Genomic DNA, 21,192 nt, shown 5'->3' on the forward strand with positions numbered 1-21,192 from the left:
ACAGGAAAGCCAACACCAGAGAATTGTTTAGGTGGGAGAACACTTCTAAGGTCATGAAGCCCAACCATTAAACCAGCCCTGCCAATGTCCCCAAGTGCCACATCTACACATCTGTTAGATCTCTCCAGGGCTGCGGACTCTATGACTGCCACAGGCAGCGTGCTACAACATCCATCTCCCTCATTGTGCACATTTGGTCACACAGAACACACAGAGATGGCACCAGGAGTGACCAAGCCTTGCTCTGACCCAGAACTGTTCACCTCAGGCACAGAGGTCCAGACCAAGAAGGGATCTGGACTCACCACACCCAGGCTGAGCCCCCCTAAGAGCACCTTATTTCCTTTCTCAGCCCCAAAACCAGAGGGTTTCCCCTCAGGCTGTTGGGTCTGGATGAATGTGTGGTTTCCATTGAAGTCTTGTGCGTTTAGGAGAGACCCCTGAGGGTCAAAAAGTGTTTACTCAACAGCTTCCAGGTAGGGTCCTGCCTGATCTCTGAAAGGACCTCCCCCTCCTTAATTTGGCCACTGAATGACCAGCACAGAACTTTATTCCTCCTCTCCTCTCCCCAAGTACTTGTACAAGATTGCCTGTGACATTTAGAGCAGCTAAAATTATCTCAATTAAATATCTCCACTGGTTTCCCTTTGTTCTCTTTTCCTTTCTAGCTCTTTCCTTCCAGACAGCTGGAACATGTTCTTTAGACACTCTTTAAAGAAAAAAGGAAAAAAAAAAAAAACCTTCCCTACCCCAAACACCCAACAACTAAATCTCATGTAGCTTCAGCTCAGCTTTATTTAGAAACACAGTTGAAATAAATGTTGAAAGAATATTTTATGTTGCTCCAGGATTCATCCATAGGAGAGAGTGCCCAATAAAGTAATTCCTTTGTGGATTGAAGGTCTGGTGGAGGCGTGGGAGAAAGGGATAAAGGGTTGTACACTGATTTTTGGGGGATACTTGGTACCATGAGATAAAACTCAGCATTGTTTGGCCTCTGTGATGTCCCCCCCACCCTTGCCCACATGTTCATGATGACAACACCTGGCCCTGTGGACTGACCTTTCATCTTTACAAATTCCCTGCCAATCTGTTCCGGGAGTGAAAATTCCTTCCCAGCATGAAATTTGGCAGCTGCCTCATCCCTGTGCCTGAAGCATGAATCACCAGAGTTAAGTAACAAACCCGTTTATACATCAAGACACAATCACTGTCCAAGCAATCATTCTGTGCTTTTCAATGTGAAGCCCATTATTTGTATATTTATATTCATCTTTCCCCCCCCCCCCCCCCCCTTTTCTTCCATTATTTTTCTTTCTCTGTACCTTCTGGATGTTTTGCAAAACAATGAAAAACTTCAGAAGGAGGCTGAGATGTTAAGCAGAGGCAAAAGATATCTCCCAGCCCCCAAGAATGGTTGTTTACTATTAATTTTAGGAGTTTCTGGGAAATCTCTCAGGGAACCTCATCAAAGAATGTTTGGCAAGAAAAATTGGTTCCCTAATGAGGTTCACAGCCACCTGGTTTGTGTATTAATATCTTATAAATATATTTACACACCCCTACACACTTTAAAACACCTGTTATTTTCACAAATATTTCCTTGGTGCTGCTCTTCTGTCTTTTTAGCACCTATTCCCTTCCTCTGGCCTACTGACAGCTATTAAATAAATGATTCCCAAATGTGTTTGGTTTATTCTGCTGAAAAGGAGGTTTTGCTGGGTTGAAATAGCAGTGGGTGATCCATATGGGAAGGAAGGTGTGGGGAAGGCACAGGCACTGAGGGTTTGTGGGGGAGAGCAGGATCTGCCAGTGTTATTAAGGCTGGGGAAAGCAGCAGGACTTGAGCTGAACTGCAGCATTGCAATATTCAGGAAATGACACAAAACAAATTTGGGACAAGGCTTGTGTCTCCCAGTGCTTGCTCCAAGACTCTCAGATGAGATTTCTCCTGCTGCCTGGTCAGCTGTGTCCATGCAGGACACAACCATGGACACGGACATTATGATAGCAAAAGCTCGTGACTCTCAGAGAGTCCGACACAGCTGGATCTTTGGTTATTAAGTAGAAACAACATTGATTAATCAAAGATGCACCTATTGGTAAACAATGTCCAGACCACATTCCACAGCCATCAAATAGTTATTGTTTATATTTATTTTCTGAGGTTTCTCAGCTAAAATAGGAGAAAAATTCTAGCAAAGGATTTTCATAAAAATATCGCAGCAACAGACATTGCCCTCTCTTTTCCACACAGAGCTCAGGTGCCTCATCAAGACCAGAAAGTTCTGCCTTAATACGTTCCTTCGTCTGAAACTACAATTTGGTAAACAAAGACCTCTGCTTTTCCAAATTTTCTCTTCCACTCTGAGTGAAATGTATCCAAAATGCTGCTCAGAGAAGCTGTGGCTGCCCATCCCTGGAAGTGTTCAAGGCCAAGTTGGACAGGGCTTGGAGCAAGCTGGGATAGTGGAAGATCTGTGGCAGGGAGATGGGAATGAGATGGTATTTAAGGTCTCTCCCAACCCAGAGCATTGGAGGGTTCTAAGATCTCTCAGGTCTCTCACTTTGAGAAATACAAAACACTGAAACATTGTTTTTCTCAGAAAAAAAAAAAAAAAGGGGGTTTAAACTTAGGGAGAACTTAAATTCCGGGTCTGGGTTTTGCTCTTACTGGGTCTCCCTAGCAGTGAGTTTGTGGGTACTTCACCACAGGGCAGATGGCAAATATTCACCAAGGCCCAGGTTATTTCTGCATTCCTCCATCCAAAGTCTGTGTTTACAGCACAGGGATACTGCACCTCAGGACAGCAGAGGTGTTATTCATAAGCCTGAATTCCTAACTTAAAAAAAAAAAAAGAATTAAAGAACCCCTAGTGCCATCCCCCCTGAATGATGGACTGACAATCTCAGCATGTTTTAGACATCAGACTTCAGGAGGGAGAGGGAATGGCTGTGACAGGGGACTCTGTGACAGGCAGAGTTTGGCAGCTGGGCTTCATTAACTCTGTTTTTCAAAGCTGCATTTGTGTCTCCAGAATAACAATGATGTTATCCTAGGCCTCATCTTCCATCCCCTCACCTCCACTGTGTTGGGAAGCACCCCCAGTGCCCTTTGGGCCATTATCTCTTTCTTTCCCTAACATATTAAACTGCCATCAAAAAGGAGTTTTGCAAATATGGTTTGTTGCTTATTGGAGCCTTACATTTCAGAGGTGCTGCTGCTGCTGCTGCATGTTTTGTACAATTTTATTTTAAAGCAGTCCATTTTCCCCTAATGGGCTCACTTGGGGGTCTGTTCAACCAGAGGGGAAAATGGAGCTGAGCAAACTTCCTGCTGGGAGACCTTTACAAACCTCAAGAAACCTTCCTCAGAAACACGAGTTCCACGTTCCTAATGAGATCATTTTCATAAAAATCTGGGGAGAGAGCAGAAAGAGAAAATAGTGACAGCAAAATAGAGATAATCACTAAAAATTATTTTCAAGTAAACCAAGAGCCCTCTTGGTGTAATGAAACAGAAAAAAATCAAGAAGCCGAAGGGAAGAACATGTGTTTTTTATGACACATCAGAGCCAAGTCAGGGAGTGAAAAGCAATCACATCCCAACCCTGCAGCTGGATGTCACTCCCCTGGTACAGAGTTGAGGAAAGAGTGGGGAAATGCAACAAAATCCAAACGGGCAGAGTTTGGTGCCAGGATGTCTGCCAGAAAAACTAACATGGGTGACAAATTCGATGTGCTGGGTGAAAAAGGTCACCTCTCTGTGCATCCTTCTGGGTGATGCCCTTGCCCAAACTAAAAAAGAGTGAATTCCATAAGAGGTGGTGAACCCAGTCTGGAACACAAAGGCCACCACAGCTCTGGACAGGGACAGGAAGGTTGGGATAATTTGGTGGTAACTCTCAGTAAATCATAGAATCACAGGATGGCTCAGAAATGGATTAGAAAGGACCTTAAGGATCACCCTCCACCTTCCACTATCCCAGATTGCTCCAAGCCCTATCCAACCTGGCCTGGAACAATTCCAGGGATGGGGCAGCCACAGCTTCTCTGGGCAACCTGTGCCAGGGCCTCAGCACCCTCACAGGAAGAATTTCTTCCTAATCTCTAATCTAAATCTATTTTTCTTCATCTTAGAGCCAATCTCCCTTTTCCTGTCATTCCAGGCCCTTGTAAATTATCTCTCTCCATTTTTTTGTGGGCTGCTGTCAGGTACTGAAGGGCCACAATCAGGTCACCCCAGAATCTCCTCTTCTCCAGGCTGAGCATTCCCAATTCTCTCATTTTTTCCTCCCTTTCATCACCTTGGAGCCTCTTCTGGACTCCAACATCTCCATGTCCTTCCTGAGCTGGGACCCCAGTGCTGGATGAAACATTCCAGGTGGGATCTCTCCAGTCTGGAGCAGAGAGACAAAATCCCCTTCCTCACTTGCTGCCTGCAGTCCTTTGGACGCAGCCCAGGACAATCGGCTTTCCGACAGGGAATGTAATCATGGATGCAATTCCATAACCTTTGAAAGCTTCTTCTGCCTGATGGCAGATGGTATTTGAGGAAGCACAGGCAGATCAGGCTGGAGTGGTAGGAAAACTGGGAAAAAAAGGGAGGAGGGGAAGCGGGGACAGAGGGATGGCCTGTCATCTGTTTGTCGTGGCCAGCTCCTGAGCCACCCACGAGGGAGCGGTGATTAAACACTTGGCTGGTGGCATGAAATGACACCTCCAGCACAGCTCTGCACAAGGTTCCAGCAGGGTTTCACAGCCTGACACCATCCTGGTGCCTCCAGAAGCCAGAGCGTGAGGACAAGGAGGTGCCAGAGGAGATGTACAGAACATCCAGCTCAAAACCCAGCCTGCAGCATTTTCCGTGAGTTAGTGCCTAAAAAAGGAAAAACAGCAGGGTGTTATATCACCAGATGCTCTCCTGATCTCCAGAGATTTGTGGCTCAGGGTGTGCATGAACCAAAGCAGGAAGTTCCATATTTTTATGCTCTTTGCAGAGATTTTTTTCCCTCCATAAATCTTCCTGGTCATCTTCTAAACATTTTTATGGTTTGGGGATCTATAATAGCAGGGATTTGCACAGATAACCATACACTGTGTAAGGAAATTTCTTCTTTTTTTCTTTGTTCCAAGCTTGGCACTTGCTCTTTTCCAATGATAACCTTTACTTCCTGCATCAGAAGAATCAATAAGCCACCAACTCCTAATGATTTCTCTGTAGATCCTAAAATACCATTTCTTTCTCTAGGTCCTGTAATATCCTTCCCTTTACTCTTTCTTTCTGTTGATTGGATAAACAAGGTTTACATGGCAATTCCCTGTGCAGAAGGCATTTTATTAAGGCTTTTTTTCATATCCTTCATGGGATGAAGGCACCAAAAAACACCCCAAAGAATAATCAAGATGTGAATGACACAATAGGGTTTTTTTCAGGGGGAATGGCACAGGGGAGAGAGGACAACAGGAGATATCTCAATATTTCATTCCTCCTTCCACTTCATTCTCTCCCAATGGAGCACCAGCCCTGGGGTGTGAACTGAGCTGTAAAAACAGCTTTAATTTCTTCCTCTTCAATAAGGAAAAGTCTGATCTTCCAACTTCTTCCATGTGACTCGTCAAACTGGCACCACAAGTCTGACTTCTGATGACTTTGCCCACAGACTTTCAGTTCTGGTGTTTCACCAGCTGAAAAACCCAAGTTCCCAGTGAGTCAGCTGCTCAAACTTCTAATTTAACTGCAATGTAGCACTTCCATCAAGGCTTGTACTTTATCAGATCCTTCACTTCATCCTTTGCACCAACACTGCTGAGCATTTGCAAAGCAGCGCAGCTCAGTTTTCCACAGGAATTCTGTACCCAGCTGAAGCTTCCAGCGAGGCAGAGTGGGCTGTCAAATACCAGTTTCCACGTTGGGATCATTTCTTCCTGTCTGAGGAAAGCTGGTGGGAAGCCACTTTCCTTGACAAGGGAAAAAGCTGCTGAAGCAAAAGTGGGACAGCTGGAAAGGCAGAGCCAAGTCCAAGCGAGACAGGCATCCACATCTTCCCTTTCCTAGGGAGAACCTGCAGATGGATCCTTGTCACCCACTGAGAGACATCAGGACAGGGATGATGGCAGCTCTGTGGAGTGACAGATTAGTTCAGCCTCTGAGAAAACTCTGGAGCCTCCAACTTCAAGAGGATGTGGAGCTGCTGGAGTGAATCCAAAGGAAGCCATGGAGATGCTCCAAGGGCTGGAGCTCCTCTGCTCTGGAGCCAGGCTGGGAGAGCTGGGAATGTCCAGCCTGGAGATGGAAAGGCTCCAGGGAGATCTCAGAGCCTCTTCCAGTGCCTGAAGGGGATCCAAAAGAGCTGGAGAGGGAATTTGGACAAGGGATGGGGTGACAGGACAAGGTGGAATGGCTTTAAATTGACAGAATGTTAGGAAGAAATTGTTCCCTATGAAGGTGGTGAGGCCCTGGCCCAGGTTTCCCAGAGAAGCTTCCCCATCCCTGGAAGTATCCAAGACAGATTGGATAAGGCTTGGAGCACCTTGAGATAGCAGAATGTGTCCAGGCTCATGGCAGGAGGTAGAACTGGTCCTTTCAAATCCTTTCTATCCCAAGCCATTCCAGGTATCCACGAAGACCAGCTTGTCTGGGTGCGACCACTGCAAATGTGGTTGTAAGAATAATTCCAGTCTTGGGTATTTATCCACCACAGGCACTCTCATTTGAAGACCTTTGATAATTGTTGACCTTTCTGGGGTCTGATAGCTGATGTCTGGGACAGGTTTTATGTATGAAACAGAGTCAAGTGTCCACTGAGCTGGTTTGAGTGGCAGAAGTCTGAAATCTCATTGTGTTCCGAGAGGTTTTGGGAAAATTTGAACCTCAGCAGAGCTGAAGTAGCTCAGCTGGGAGAGCGTTAGACTGAAGATCTAAAGGTCCCTGGTTCAATCCCGGGCTTCAGCAGAGTTTTCCTGCAGTTTTGTGTGCCCAGGGCTGGCCTCTGCACTACAGGAGACATCTGGACATCCAGGAGAGATCCAGCCCAGGGCCAGCAGGACTGGGAGGGGCTGGAGGGGACAGGAGCATCTCTGCTGAGGGGAAAGGAGGGGAAACTGGGCCCAGTGGACTTGGGAGAGTGTGGAGTTCCCTTCTTAGACATATTCCCAAGTGACCTTGAGGTGGTGCTGGGCAAGGGGCTGTAGGTCCTGCTTGAGCAGGGCTTTGGAGCTGGGACCTCCATGAAGTCCCCACTCAACCAGTCTGAGCCTGTGAAAGAGGGACAGGAGGTTTACAATTCCAGTATTTTACCCAAAATCATGATATAAAGGGATTTTTATTCCTTCCACTCCTGTTCCCAGTCCTGTGCCATGGACTGCTCTGAGAAGAAGCAGAAAGGTTGATCCACCTTTGGTGCATGGCCAATCACGGAATCGAAACTGGGTTTGGGAAAATAGGAAAAACTCCTTATCCATGAAAGTCATTTTAGCATCAATCACAAGTGACGTTGAAGCAACCTCTCTCCCTAAAATTTGTATTTTCCAGGCTGAAGCATTCCAGTGTGTTTACCTGTTGTTTATATGGAAACAAAGCTTGATATCAGGGCTGAAGTAGCTCAGCTGGGAGAGCGTTAGACTGAAGATCTAAAGGTCCCTGGTTCAATCCCGGGCTTCAGCAGAGTTTTAGCAGTTGGAATCAATGGTGCATCCCTGGATGGGTCCAGGAAATGGCTGGACATGGCACTCAGTGCTCTTGCTTGGTTGACAAGGACGTGATGGGTAAAAGCTTGGACTCTATCTTGGAAATCTTCTGCAGTCTTAATGGCTCTATGATTTTATCCTTGTGGGTCCTTCCAGCTCAGGGTACTCTGTGATTCGCTGATGAAGTTTTCTACTCTTTCCTGACCATTTCATATTTTTACCCTGACCCTTTTCAAATGATGGTGCTCAATTTGCAGACACCCCACCAAACCGAGTAACTGCTTTGTGTTTGCTCCTTTGTCCCTTTCTTATTCCTGTTCCATGGAGCCCTTCAGACCAACACCAGAGAGAGGCCACAAAATGCCAGCTGTCCAAAAAGACAAGTGAGAAGCAGAAAACCCTTGATCTTCTCAAGATCAACCCCGATGCCCATCCAATCTCTTCTTCATAGCAGGACAGGGACTTTTTTCTCCCCTTTTCCTTCTGTTGATGCTTTAAAAGCTGCAGACATCAGGCTGTCTGACATCCAGAAATTCCAGAAAACACTTCCCTGACCAGGATGTATTTAAAATAACTTTTGCATAAACAAAAAAACATCATCACCTGCTTAAGCCTTGAAGAGATACCAGGGGTCCTACTGGGCAAATGCCTCTGCCAAGAGCCACCACCCAAACACAACACCTTAAATGCAACACCACAAACACAATACCTCAAACGCAACACCACAAACACAAGACCTCAAATGCAACACATCAATTGCAACAACACAAACACACCACAAAACAATACCACAAATACAACACCTCAAATGCAACACCTCAATTGCAACACCACAAGCACAACACCACAAACACAACACCACAAACACAGCACCTCAACTGCAACACCACAAACACAGGACCACAAATGCAGCAGCTGCTCACCCAGGCTGGACTTTTCAGGCAGACCTGATGCCCTCAGGGGGAATCATCTGGCTCAGGGATGCACCAGCTGGAAATTAGCCTTTACTCCAGCTGTCTTTGCCTGGATCTAAATTAGGCAGGAGCCTTCTGGTCCCCAAATTGGATCAAAGTAGGTCAGAAGTCCCTGCATGATCCATGTGTGGGATTAAATTATATCAAATTTTGTGCGTGTCTTGGGCCTTGTTTTGTTATGAAAGCAGAGCTCAGGTGTTATGAACATCCCAAATATTAAGAACAGTTCACACACCATGGCTGTGCTGAGGGGCTCTGACCTCATTAACCCCCTGGAGAAAGGCAGCCCTGAGCCCCAAGGAGAGAGGCAAATCCCATACCAGAGACACCAACCTGATGATGACCCAAATGGCTTAAATGTGACAATCTGTGTGCTCCCAGACAATGCCCAGACACAGTTCCCTGCATAGCAGGAGACAGGAACCATTCCCAGGAAGTGGTTTTGATTTAATAGGTCTATTTTTGAGGAAATGCTGAGAGATGTGATTATTCAGACCGGGGAAGAGACGGTTTGGAGACCTCAGAGCCCCTTCCAGTGCCTAAAGAGGCTCCAAGAGAGCTGGAGAGGGACTGGGGACAAGGGATGGAGTGACAGAACACAGGGAATGGCTTCCCTCTGCCAGAGGGCAGGGATAGATGGGATATTGGGAAGAAATTTTCCCATGTAGCGGTGGTGGGAAGATTCTGGCACCTATTTCCCAGAGAATCTGTGGCTGTCCCATCCCTGGAAATGTTTGGCCAAGCTTGATGAGCAACTTGAACAGCTTGATCTAGTGGAAGATGCTGGTGGAGGGGGTTGGAACCCCAGGATTTTAAGGTCCCTCCCAACCCAAACCATTCCATGAATCTGTGATCCTGTGACTTCCGCTGGGGCACAGAGAGGGGAAGAGGTTTCAGCCCTGCCAGATGGGTTTAGTCTCAACAAACAGGGCAGACCAGCTCCGTTTCCTTTGGCCACTGTCACACCCGGTGCAGGGCACATGTTCCCCCTCCTCACTGGGTCTCTGCTCTCAGCCAGCACCAGGGGATGCTCTGCCAGAGCTGGCACCTCTGTGGAGGTGACAGTGACATCTGGGCTTGTTGGCCTCAAACACGCTCAGCACACGGGGGTAGCTCCAATGAAACCACTTTCAAGCCTGACCCACAGCTGTGGGAAGGCAAAGGAAAGATCCCCACTGGTTCAGGAAAAGGTCCCCACTGTTCCAGAAATCCCAGAGACCACAACGCAGCTCTGCGAGGAGATGAGAGAAGTTTTTTGTGGGTTTTTTTTTTTTTTTTCCCTCCTCCTTCTCCTGACAACTCAGTCCCCTCCTGGCTGAACCAGCTTTGACTCAAACCTCAGCGCCAGAAGTTGCCAAGTTTCCCTGGGTTTGGCTCAGAGAAGGGTTAAAACCTGCCCGTGCTCCCGGCGAGGCTGCGAGGGAAGGAGCGGGATGAATAACCGAGGTGGGCGGCAGGAGCGCGGGGGTGGCTGCCCTGCCAGCACCTTCTGCAGCCCCCTCGCACTCAGATCCCTCCTCTCACCCCCTCCTCAAGCCCCTCCAGAGCCCCCACACCGATCAATCAGCACACGGCAGATCCCAAAATCCATCTTTCCCCGAGTATCTGCTCCAACCCGCAGTTCTCCCCCACGAACAGCTCTGCCGGTGCCCTTCAGCTCTGATTCTCTGCCTGTTCTTCTGGTGATTTCTGCCTCTTTCTCTCAATGCTTTCAGTCCTGGTTTGCTTCTCGCCAATCCTCGTGAACTTCCCTCTCCACCTTTGCTGCCAAGAGCTGGGGCAGGGATCGATCCGCACGCAGGGATCGATCCTCGCACACCCGCCCTGACCTCAGAGCTCCGGAGCTGCCTCTCTCTGCCGGTGGGAGGAGAAGCCTGAGTGGAAATAGCAGGCAGATAAATACACGGGAAACCTCAGCAGGAGGTTAAAATCCTTCACTCCAGAAGGAAGGAAAAAGAAAGAAAGAAAGAAAGAAAGAAAGAAAGAAAGAAAGAAAGAAAGAAAGAAAGAAAGAAAGAAAGAAAGAAAGAAAGAAAGAAAGAAAGAAAGAAAGAAAAAGAAAGAAAAGAAAGCAAGCCCAGGAAATTTGGATTTTGCTGATTGTTTTTGTGACAGTTTGCATTCCCACAGAGTGACTTTGCTTTTCTTTTCTTTTTCATTGAATCATAGAATGGTTTGGGTTGGAAGGGACTGTAAATATCACATAATTCCAGCCCCCTTGCCACAGTCAGGGGCACCTTCCACTAGAACAAGTTGCTCAGAGCTGCTTTAATATATGGGTTAATTGCATGTCTGCTTTGTCCCTTGTTCTGCCAGTGGCTGGCACGAGGAAAAGGCAATTCCCTTACCCATGTCTCAGTTTCACCCCTCAGAAAACTGGGCAAAGTTCTCCAGAATCCTTGGGAAAGCACTCTGGGATGTGCCAGAGGGATCTCACCGTGGCGGCACACACAGACAAGAAAGACTCTGCCAGCCCTGCAGATTAATTTTCTAAATTACATGGCAGCTACAAGGTGAGGGAAAAGGGAGGATTATTATTTGCATGCCTTGGGAGCAATAATCCTGAGATTACTGCTGCAGGCACAAAGACATTAAGGGAGCTCTTGGAGCTGTGCTGGGAACACAGGAGGGAACTCCCACTTTTGGGGGATGCAGCCCACCCCTGCTCACATCAGGAGAAGGATCCAGCAGTGGGAGGCAGGAGCTCTTATCCAGAACCTCTGACAGCAGGTTAAGCTCAGCTTTGCCCTCTCTCATCCCCTCTGAGCAGCTCAGGTTGGCCCCCAATGTTTTGGTGGCTGAAGGCTGAGTTGAGGTCTGAGGCACCAAATATTCTGAATCACTCCAGAAGGATCTTGGGAATACCAAGGATTTTACTGCTAAGGAGAGGTTTTGCCCCAGGGAGCCTCAGGAAGAATTCCATGACCTAGGAGCTGACCCTGCACCATCCAGTGGAGAGTCCAGCTGCTCCCAAGAGCTCAGTTTTTCCAAAATCTGAGTTTACAGCTGTAAATCCATCCCTGCCTGCCTTTAGCAGTGGGAGTTTTCTGGATCTCTGGGAAAGCACAGGGTCTTAATTCAGCTGTGAAGGTGATGTTGCTGGTGACTTACACAGAGCAAATGTGACCTGGAGCTCCTCTGCTCTGGAGCCAGGCTGGGAGATCTGGGAATGGTCAGCCTGGCCACTCTTCCCAATATCCACTCCAGGGTGGAGAGGCCCTGGCACAGGTTTCCCAAAGAAGCTGTGGCTGCCCCATCCCTGGAAGTGTTCAAGGCCAGGTTGGATGGGGCTTGAAGCAACCTGGGATAGTGGAAGGTGTCCCTGCCCATGACAGGGGGGTGGAACTGGATGATCTTTGAGGTCCCTTCCAACCCAAATCTTTCCAGGTTTCTATGATTTATTCTATGTGGGCATCAGAATGGTTCTTTCACTCAGGTCATCCAACAAAAGCCCAGAAAAATTTGAGTTAGGATTTCTGTCAATGTCTAAACTCTGTCTTAAATGGGGTATGGACATGTGCCAGGAAAAAAAAAAAAAATCAAAACCAAAAAGCCCCTCAAATTAAAAACAAACAAACAAAACACAGAAAATTTGAACATTCAAAGGCAGCAACTGTCCCAGACTTGCCCTGGATACCAAACACTAAAACTGGAGAATAAAATAATACTTTTTGGACCTAGCTCAGTTCCTCACAGGTACTAAAGAACACACACAGTCAAAATACCTTTAAAGGGTTGTGGCTTTACTATGTGTGGCTGATTACTTAAATACTACTTAGGTCATTAATGGGGCTGTTAACTTTTGGGGTTTTGGGTTCTCCTTTCTCTTAGGTTTGAATAGCAAACCCTAATTTTATTTGTGACTGTGGGCTGTGAAGGAAAAGGCGAGAACATGAAGCACTGCTCTTTCCAAGGGGAAGTAGCCTATTTAAATATGCAAATTGTGCTCAGAAAAGCAGAGAGAAACAGGATTGTGGAGCTTCCTGCTGTTGCCTATTAGATATGGAGGTTTTTTTTTTATTCCCCTGCCCAGGGTGGGATTCAGGCTGGGACAGGAGTAAAAACTCTTCTGGCAGCTTCTGGGAGCATCCAGGAGGTGACAGCTTGGGGAGAGTTTGAAATTCCATGCAGAAAGGTGGGTGGATTTCAGTTTGGTTCCTAGCAAGTATCTACAGCACTGAAAACATCCTTGGCAAAACTCGGCAAATTCAGGAAAGTATTTAATGTAAAAAAGATGAGACTCCAGTAGAGAAGTGATTTCAATTACTCTACAGCATGTAAGGCTTTAAACTACACTTAGATCAGCTTTTTAACCTCCTTGCCTTATCCACGTGAGTTGGAATCTTCTCTTTTGCTTTGGAAATTCAAATTTGCCTTCTAATCCCTCATTCCAAGCAATTGGAATTGTTCAGGAGAAAGCTTGACCTTCTGAATGGGTATTTTTTTGACATGGGGAAAAAAAAAATAGCAGATTTGGGTACACTTCAAATCCTAGACAAGCAGCAAAAGGATAAAATTAGGAATTAAAAGACAGCAGGAGGAAATTAAAAAAACAGCTATATCCCTGTCCATGGTCAGAAGATGCTGGGCAGGTGTCCCATCCCCCAGGAATTTCGGTGGAGTTGATTCCACGTTCCCATTTGTTTCACCCTGACACGGGGAAACTCCTCGAGTCATTTCTCATCAGAGCCTCTGCCTCCGGTATTTTCATGCCAGCCTGGTTCCGTGGGTGATGCTCTGCTCCAGTTTTCAAGCAGAAGTTCTCACAAATTGATGGAGGAGGCTTTGGCACCTCCACAGGACGAGCAAGAGAAGGAGAATTTTAAGGAGGAGGAGGAGGAGAAGTGAAATGGGCTTTGGAAAGCCATAAAATCTGCACAGAAAACGGCAGCAGCTTTTTTGTTCCTTGGGCTGAGCTTCACCAGCTGCTGGTTTTGAAGTCATTAAAGATCCTGAAGGGTGGCCATGGGTGTGCTGAGGGAAGCTGGGTCTGCAGCCACCTGAAAGCTTCCAAAAGTGGAGTTCAGACTTTGCCTCAGCTCCAGATTTACCCTGCAAGCTCCATACTCTTGCAGCCAGTGCTTTAAATAAAAACCCAGAGCAGATGTACATAAAATCAGGAGTAGAAGGCTTGAAAATGCACTGAGGGCACTTTTTTTTTTTTTTTTTTCAGCCCAAGGATTTTTAGCTCTTAAGGTCTCAGATCATCACCTCTAACTTTAAACTTGGAGCTAAAGTTTCTAAGTTGAGCTGCTTTTCTTTTTCTTCTTCTTTTTTTTTTTTTTCTTCTTTCCAGTTTCTCAATATAGACAGTAGATGAAAAACTCAGTACCTTTGCAATTTTAGTTCTTCTCTGGGGACAAATCTGTCTCAGGTTTTAGCTCAGGGTTTGGAGGGGGAGGTCAGATTTCCCTGAAAAATAGAATAACACCTCTCAGGTACCCCTGATAATTTTGGGGTAAAGCTGAAGGACCTGCACAGAACCTCAGCCCAAGTTTATGGATGGCCTGTGATCATCCATCAAAATGTGTGGAGAGCTCTGGATATTTCACAAAATCACAGAATATTTTGAGTTGGAAGGGACTCACAAGGATAAAGGCCAAGTGAATGGCCTGTACAGGGATTGTTGTCTCAGGTCTCCTTAGTGTCTGCCTTGGAAGGAGCAATATAAAAAATATAAATAATGTAGAAAATAGAAATAGTAGAGAAAATATTTTTCCTGTAAAGGTTTCTACTTTGGAAACACAGTGACACAAGAGATGTTGGAGCCTGGAGCTTGATGCAAGAACCTTCCTAAAGATGATTTTACAGAGGAGCAGAACCTGACAGCAAGAAAAAATATGTCCAGAAATATGATTTATCAGCTTGTGCACATGCTGATGGAGAATCCAAGTGACTTAATGGGGCTCTGAGTGACCTGGTCAAGTGTAAGTTGCCCCTGCCCATGGAGTGTTGGATCTGGATGATCTTTAAGATGTTTTCTAACCCAAACTCTGATTCTGTGGTTGTATGAATCAGGGTCTGGAGTGACCTTTGAGAGCCTCAGCTCAGGTGAGGGAAGTGAGCCATGACTTCCCACATGGGTCAAACATCTTCTCTTGGAGGAGATGGAACAATTTCTACTTAAAAAAAAAAAAAAAAAAAAAAGAGGGAAAAATTAGACAGAAGTTGTCAGGAGAAGGAGCCAAAACCCCACAAACACCTGCAAGTGTGTCTGCAGCCATCTGCAGCACAGATAAATCTGCAGCACTGAGAAATTTGTCCCATTCCAGGGCTGGCAGCTGTCAAGTTAAATTGTTAAAAGTCGGTCTCACACACTACAGCAAATTAAACAGTGTTTGAAAATGTGAGAGAGAGACTTCCAGAGGAATATGCAAGAGATTCCTTAATCCAAATGAGCCAAACTTTGTGGACTACACTGGTAAAGATGTTAGGAGACCTCTTTGAACCCTTTGTCCCCCTCACCTGCCCACCTTTCCTGCTCCCAGATCAGGTTCAATCCAGAAAGCTCCTCTCAGAATGAAGCCATGGCATTTCACAGGATCCTCCTCTCTCACCTCCTCCAGGGAGAGCTTGTTTTCCCTTCCAGGTGAACTTTTCCCTCCCCGCTCCCCCTGGCAGGTGGGTGGAAGGCACAGACAGAGCACGGCAGGGCTCTGGAATGTGTTACGAGTTATTCCCACTCCTTATTTGAAGGGTTCTGCTGGGTTTGAAGGGTTCTGCTGTCACTCCCAGGAGACACCAGATCCCTCCTGTGTCCATCTTTCCTGGAATTTTACTGTAGGGAATAGAACAGTTGGGATAGGCTGAAAAATGAGATTACTCTTTTTACCTCTCTGCCATGGCTTTTTATGAAATTGGGTGCTTTGAATCATGGAGTTATTTAGGTTGGAAGAGACCTCTAGATCACTGAGTCCAGCCATCAATGCAGCACTGCCCAGGTCACCACTAAACCATGTCCCCAAGTGCCACATCCTCACGGCTTTTAAATACCTTCAAGGATTGGGACTCCACCATCCTGTCCTGGGCTGCCTGTGCCAGCACTTGACAGCCCTTACAGAGAAATTTTTCCTAATATCCAACGTAATTCTTCCCCTGATGCAACTTGAGGCTGTTATCCCATTCCTCCCTACTTGGGAGAAGAGACCAATCCCCACCTGCCTCCATCCTCCTATCACAGGGGTTGTGGAGAGAAGGTCTCTCCTGAGCCTCCTTTTCTCCAGGCTGAGCCCCTTTCCCAGCTCCCTCAGCTGCTCCTGGTGCCCCAGACCTTTTCCCAGCTCCATTCCCTTCTCTGGACACCCTCCAGACCCTCAATGTCTTTCTTATCATGAGGAACCCAGAACTGAACCCAGGATTTGAGGTGCTGAGTACAAGGGGATGGTCACTGCCCTGGTCCTGCTGGCCACACTATTCCTGATATAATGATTTAATAATGATTAAAACTTTCTAATGATGAAACTTTCCCGTGAGCTCATTTCTAACTGGGATTTGGGGGAATGGAGGTCTCCATGTGAATACAGGAATGGAACAAAGAGGGCTTTCAATCAATTCAAATGGCTGGAGATTGATTTAGGGGTATCTTTTTCTTCTCCCTGCTTCTATGTGATGGCCGCTTGTCTTGCCAAAATGTGCCACAACCAGACGCAGAACCCATGAACCAAAAGTTATCAAAATGATCAAGAAAGTGTTTTAACACTTTTAGACAAAAATCTTCACAACCAAGATTATCAATTTAATAACCAGGGTTATTAAGCATAGTAGCGCCAAGGCAACAGATGTCTGAACACCTCTTGTTTTGGCAGCTGGGAGAACCAAAATAAAGATTGAACCACAGCTCCCCATGTCAGAGTTTGGGGTTACAGCCTCAAAATTAAAGGGTAATACAATTTCAAATGTAGGTTAAACCCCTGAGTTTTCACTAAAAAAAAAAAAAAAAATATAAAAAATCCACATTTAAAAACTAATATTGGAAGGAGAATGGGGAAGAGAAGGATTTGATTCATCACACCTACTTCATCCACTTTGTTGTGTCTAATGAGACCTGAGCATCCTCAGAGGGATCAGCCACAGTGGCAACAGAGAGGGTTGTGCAGCAAAATGAACATTAGGGATGGGAAGGTGATTCCCAACAATCACATGGCAAAACCCTTTTCCTAGAACTCCCTACCAGCCTCTTCTGGCATCGGTTGCTCTTTCTGGAGGACAGGAAAGAGCTCATTGAGAGCTGCCCTGTATTGACCGGTATGAGCCTCAGAATTTTCACTTCTTTAACCAGTTTAAGCCCCTTCCTTACAATCCTGACCTCTGGCTCTACCACAAATTCCTCATCCTCGTCCTTACAACCTCCAGACCCACATCATCAACACTCAACCTGGTTAACCTTTGGCATGCTAGGCAAAATATTCCAAGTTTTTCTCATCTCCAGCAGCCTCTCCCTTTCCAGAGGAATCCCAAAGTCTTTCCTGGCCATTTGAAATGTTCTGTATCAAAGGTGACCGAGGATTCTGAATCACCTGCTTTCTCACATGGTTTCCTCATTATTTACCTCATCATGCAGTGTTCTGAGACGATCCGTCCTCTCCTTTCTAATCACTCCCTCCTCCCCATTTCCGCACCACTTGGAGGTGAATCCACCTGAAAGTCCCAAGAGTTTCTCAGGAACAGCCTGCCAAGCACAGCTCTGTGACGCCGGTGCTGGCATTGTGAGAGCTGTGTTTTCCTGGATAGCATGACTGTTCCTAATTCTTGCAAATAAAAGGAATTAGAGAAGCAGAGGACTCGAGAGGTGTATGAGTAATCCAGCATCATCCCTGGGGACACGTGCTGGGATAATACAAAAAAACAAGCTGGGAACATGGAGTACTTTCACCTGCAAGCTGTCTCTTCCCATTCTTCGGGAAGGGAAGTGTCAGTGCTGCAGAGAGGGAAACTGAGGCGCAGGGACTGGCAGAGATTCAGCTGGTTTGGTGTGGAACCTAAGGCAAGGCTCTTCATGATCTGTTTGGGTTGCAGCTGCCTGAATTTTGCATTAAAGCTCAATTTACTTGCATAAGAGGAAGACAAGACTGTGAACTCCGTCCTGGAGAAGCTGTGTGAGGAGAAGCTGAGGGCACTTGGTTTGTTCAGCTGGAGGAGAATGAGAGGAGACCTCATCACAGTCTAAAACTTCCTCCTGAGAGGAAGAGGAGGGGTGAACACTGATCTCTGCTCTGTGGTGACAGTGACAGGACCCAAGGGAATGGCCTGAAGTTGTGTCAGGGGAGGTTTAGGTTGAATTTCAGGGAAAGGTTCTTCCCCCAGAGGGTGGTTGGGTGCTGGAACAGCTCCCAAGGGCAGTGGTCACAGAACCAGCCTGTCAGAGCTCAAGGAGTGCTTGGACAACACTCTTGGGCACAAGGTGGGATTGTTGGGGTCTCCTGTGCAGCACCAGGATTTGTACTGGACAATCCTTGGGGGTCTGTTCCAGCTCAGGTTATTCTGTGGTTCTGTAGTTCTGTGATTCTGTGACTCTATGACTGTGATCCAGAGCAGTTTCATGTTCCAGTGCATTTGGACCCCTCCATGATTATCCCCACCTTGGCTCTTCCTCACCTCACCGCTCCCACCCTCATTAATACCCAACACCCCAGTGAAGCTTCTCCCATTTCTTGCAGCCAGATGACCAAACGTTATCTTTACCTCTTCTATGGCTTGCCCTGGGGCTTGGTTTGAGGCCATCTGACCGAGGACAAGCACCAAAATCATCCCAGCACCCAAGGACAGCGCAGTGCGCGGAGCTGGGATCCGTTCCACCCGCCGACTTCCCCACCTCCGAAGTCTGCAGCTCAGGCAAGGGGAGGGAACATTCCATAGAAGGGAAGCAATCTCTGCCAGGCGCTGCAGAAATGGGACACAGATGGTGCCTGAAACGAGAGCGGAAGTTTATTTGGGGGCTCTGGGTGTGACGTTGAGCTGCAGATCCTGCAGAAGATGACAGGCACCGGGATTTCAGAGCGGGTGAGGAGTTCAATTTGAAGGAGTCTCTTTATGCAAGTTTGACTCAAAAAAAGGAAAAAAAATAAAAAGAAAAATAGGAGAACTTTACCTTGATAATATTTTAAGGGTAGGAGTGTTTAAGTTTGCTTTTATTCATGTGTAGGTCTGGTTCTTCTGACACCCTAACCTTGGTCCCAGCTCTTTGTTGGCTGGTTGGTCAGCCAGGATGATTGTGCAGATTGGCCAGGTGGACACTGCTGATGGAAAAACCTGAGGATGACATTGGCCTGGCTTTTCCCTGCCCTACACATAAAAATTTGTCTTTGTCCTCTGCTTGCTAAAGAGTTGGAGGAGATTTCTGGACATCTTCTAGTGCAACCCTCTGCTCTAGCAGGGCCACCCAGGGCCATAGCTAGGTGGCATTTTAAAATTTCTCAGAATGGAAACTCCAGAACCTCTCAAGGCAACCAATCCCTCTCATCCTCTCGTGATAACAAAGAGGCTCCAGTCCTTTCATTATGTTCAGCTGGGGCTGCTCAGCCTCGAGAGGAGACACAGCTGAGAGGGGACCTCATCCCTGTCTGTCCCTGTCTGCAGAAAGGGCTCTGAGCAGGGCCCAGGCTCTGCTCTGGGGGGCCCAGCAACGGCACAAGAGGAATGGGCAGGAACTGATCCCAGGAAATTCCACATGGACATGAGGCAGAACTTCCTCCCTGTGCAGTGACCAAGCCCTGAACAGAGATCAGAGGTGGGAGTCTCCCTCCCTGGAGATATTCCAGAACCCTCTGGACACAATCCTTTCCCCAGTGCTCAGAAATGACCCTGTTTGAGCAGAAAGGTTGGACCAGATCACCCCAGTGTGGTCCCTTCCAGCCTGACCCATTCCATGCCTCTGTGATCCCCTTCCTGGCCCTGGGCTGGATCTCTCCTGGATGTCCAGGTCTCTCCTGTAGTGCAGAGGCCAGCCCTGGGCACACAAAACTGCAGGAAAACTCTGCTGAAGCCCGGGATTGAACCAGGGACCTTTAGATCTTCAGTCTAACGCTCTCCCAGCTGAGCTACTTCAGCTCTGCTGAGGTTCAGATTTTCCCAAAACCTGTTGAAACATGATAACCTTTCAGCCTTTTCAGGCAGCCTTTGGTTGATTTTATCTTGGGAATCAAAGAATTGTTTCAGGGAACAGGATAGAGACAGACAGGGATCAGAAGTAATGGCTCAAGACACACAGAAGTGTTCAAGGCCAGGTTGGATGGGGCTTGGAGAAACATGGGACAGTGGAAAATGTCCCTGCCCGTGCCAGGGGAATAGAAAGAGATGATCTTTAAGGCCCTTCCCAACCTGAAACATTCTGGCATTCTGTGATAAAACACGGCTAAATCCAGAATTAAACAGCAGCCCTGATCTGGGAACCAGCCAGGAGCAGTAGCATTGAACAGAATTTCCTGACACCTTTTCACAGAGCCCACGGAAGGATCTGGAATTATCCATGGAGCCTGGCTAATCTTTTCACATCAATCTGTCTCTCTCCACCTAAGGAATGGGAGCCAGGCATCTTCATATGGGAGATGTTTGCCCAGCCCACCAGCTTATCCTGCAAATTATTCGCTCCCAGGACAATCTCCCATCTTTCACCAGCTTCAAATTCACATCTTCCCAAAATACATATGTAGAACGTGCAGCAAGTTTTCTAAGTCTGTTAAAAATCTGGTAGTGAAAGGTGTCAGAAATATATTTAATCTGGGTTTGAATGTTCAGCTTGACAGCAGCTGATATTTCCTCACTGACATTTATTAGATAACAGTTCCTGATATCTCGGGCTCCCAAACTAGGCTACAGAATCTTTTGAAATATCCAGGCATCAGGATCATTCTCCAAGTGGGTTTTCTTTCCCCAAAAACCCTTCCAGCACTGGATCCCAGTGGTGATCCCACCCACGGTCACTGAGGAACTGGTCATGGGTGGCTGAGGGTCTCAGCATCTTTGTGCTTTACAGGTGGAGAATTTTTGGAACATGAGCCACAGAATTTCTGCTTCTTGACTTACAAATTGTCTCCTCTATGTGACCTAAAACATTCCAGATCCAGATTTTGAAAGCTCTGTGGTACCAAAAAAAAAAAAAAAGGTGCACAACAAGGTAACAAATCCAGGGTGTGGCTAAAGACCACGGCCAACAGAAAACATAACCCCAAAAACAATTCCCAAAACCAATTCCATTTTGTGTCTGGTAGAGCTGCTGATATGAAAGGGATTTACAGTGTTGTCCAGGAATTAATTTGAGACATGGGAGTGTAATTAGGCCCCAGCCCTGAAGTGGGAATGAGCCATCCTTGTTGTGTCTCCCTCATCTCCACCAGGACCTCAGCATCCATAAGAAGAAGGAAGCTGGGCATTGACCCCAGTAAGTTTTTCCTATTGTCCATGAAAGAGGATGAGGAAAAACTCTTGCATTGTGTCCTCTTCAAGGTCATCCCCAAACCAAGGCTGTGTGTTCAGAGCAGGGCTGGTTATTTTTATCTGCAGAAGGTTTTTAAAGGAGCAATTTCTTGAGCTC

At 46.8% G+C, this 21,192-nt stretch overlaps 3 non-coding genes across 3 annotated transcripts; 2 read left to right on the plus strand and 1 right to left on the minus strand.

The window, feature by feature from the left end:
- Positions 1-6,882: 6,882 nt before the first annotated feature.
- TRNAF-GAA lies at positions 6,883-6,955 on the plus strand. Its single transcript has one exon. It is a non-coding gene; the product is annotated as a tRNA-Phe (tRNA).
- Positions 6,956-7,593: 638 nt separating this feature from the next.
- TRNAF-GAA lies at positions 7,594-7,666 on the plus strand. Its single transcript has one exon. It is a non-coding gene; the product is annotated as a tRNA-Phe (tRNA).
- An 11,970-nt stretch (positions 7,667-19,636) lies between these two features.
- TRNAF-GAA lies at positions 19,637-19,709 on the minus strand. The gene has a single exon. It is a non-coding gene; the product is annotated as a tRNA-Phe (tRNA).
- Positions 19,710-21,192: the final 1,483 nt, after the last annotated feature.

This window comes from Pyrgilauda ruficollis, unplaced genomic scaffold, assembly GCF_017590135.1.
Source record: "Pyrgilauda ruficollis isolate IOZ18807 unplaced genomic scaffold, ASM1759013v1 scaffold138, whole genome shotgun sequence".
NCBI classification, from domain to species: Eukaryota; Metazoa; Chordata; class Aves; order Passeriformes; family Passeridae; genus Pyrgilauda; species Pyrgilauda ruficollis.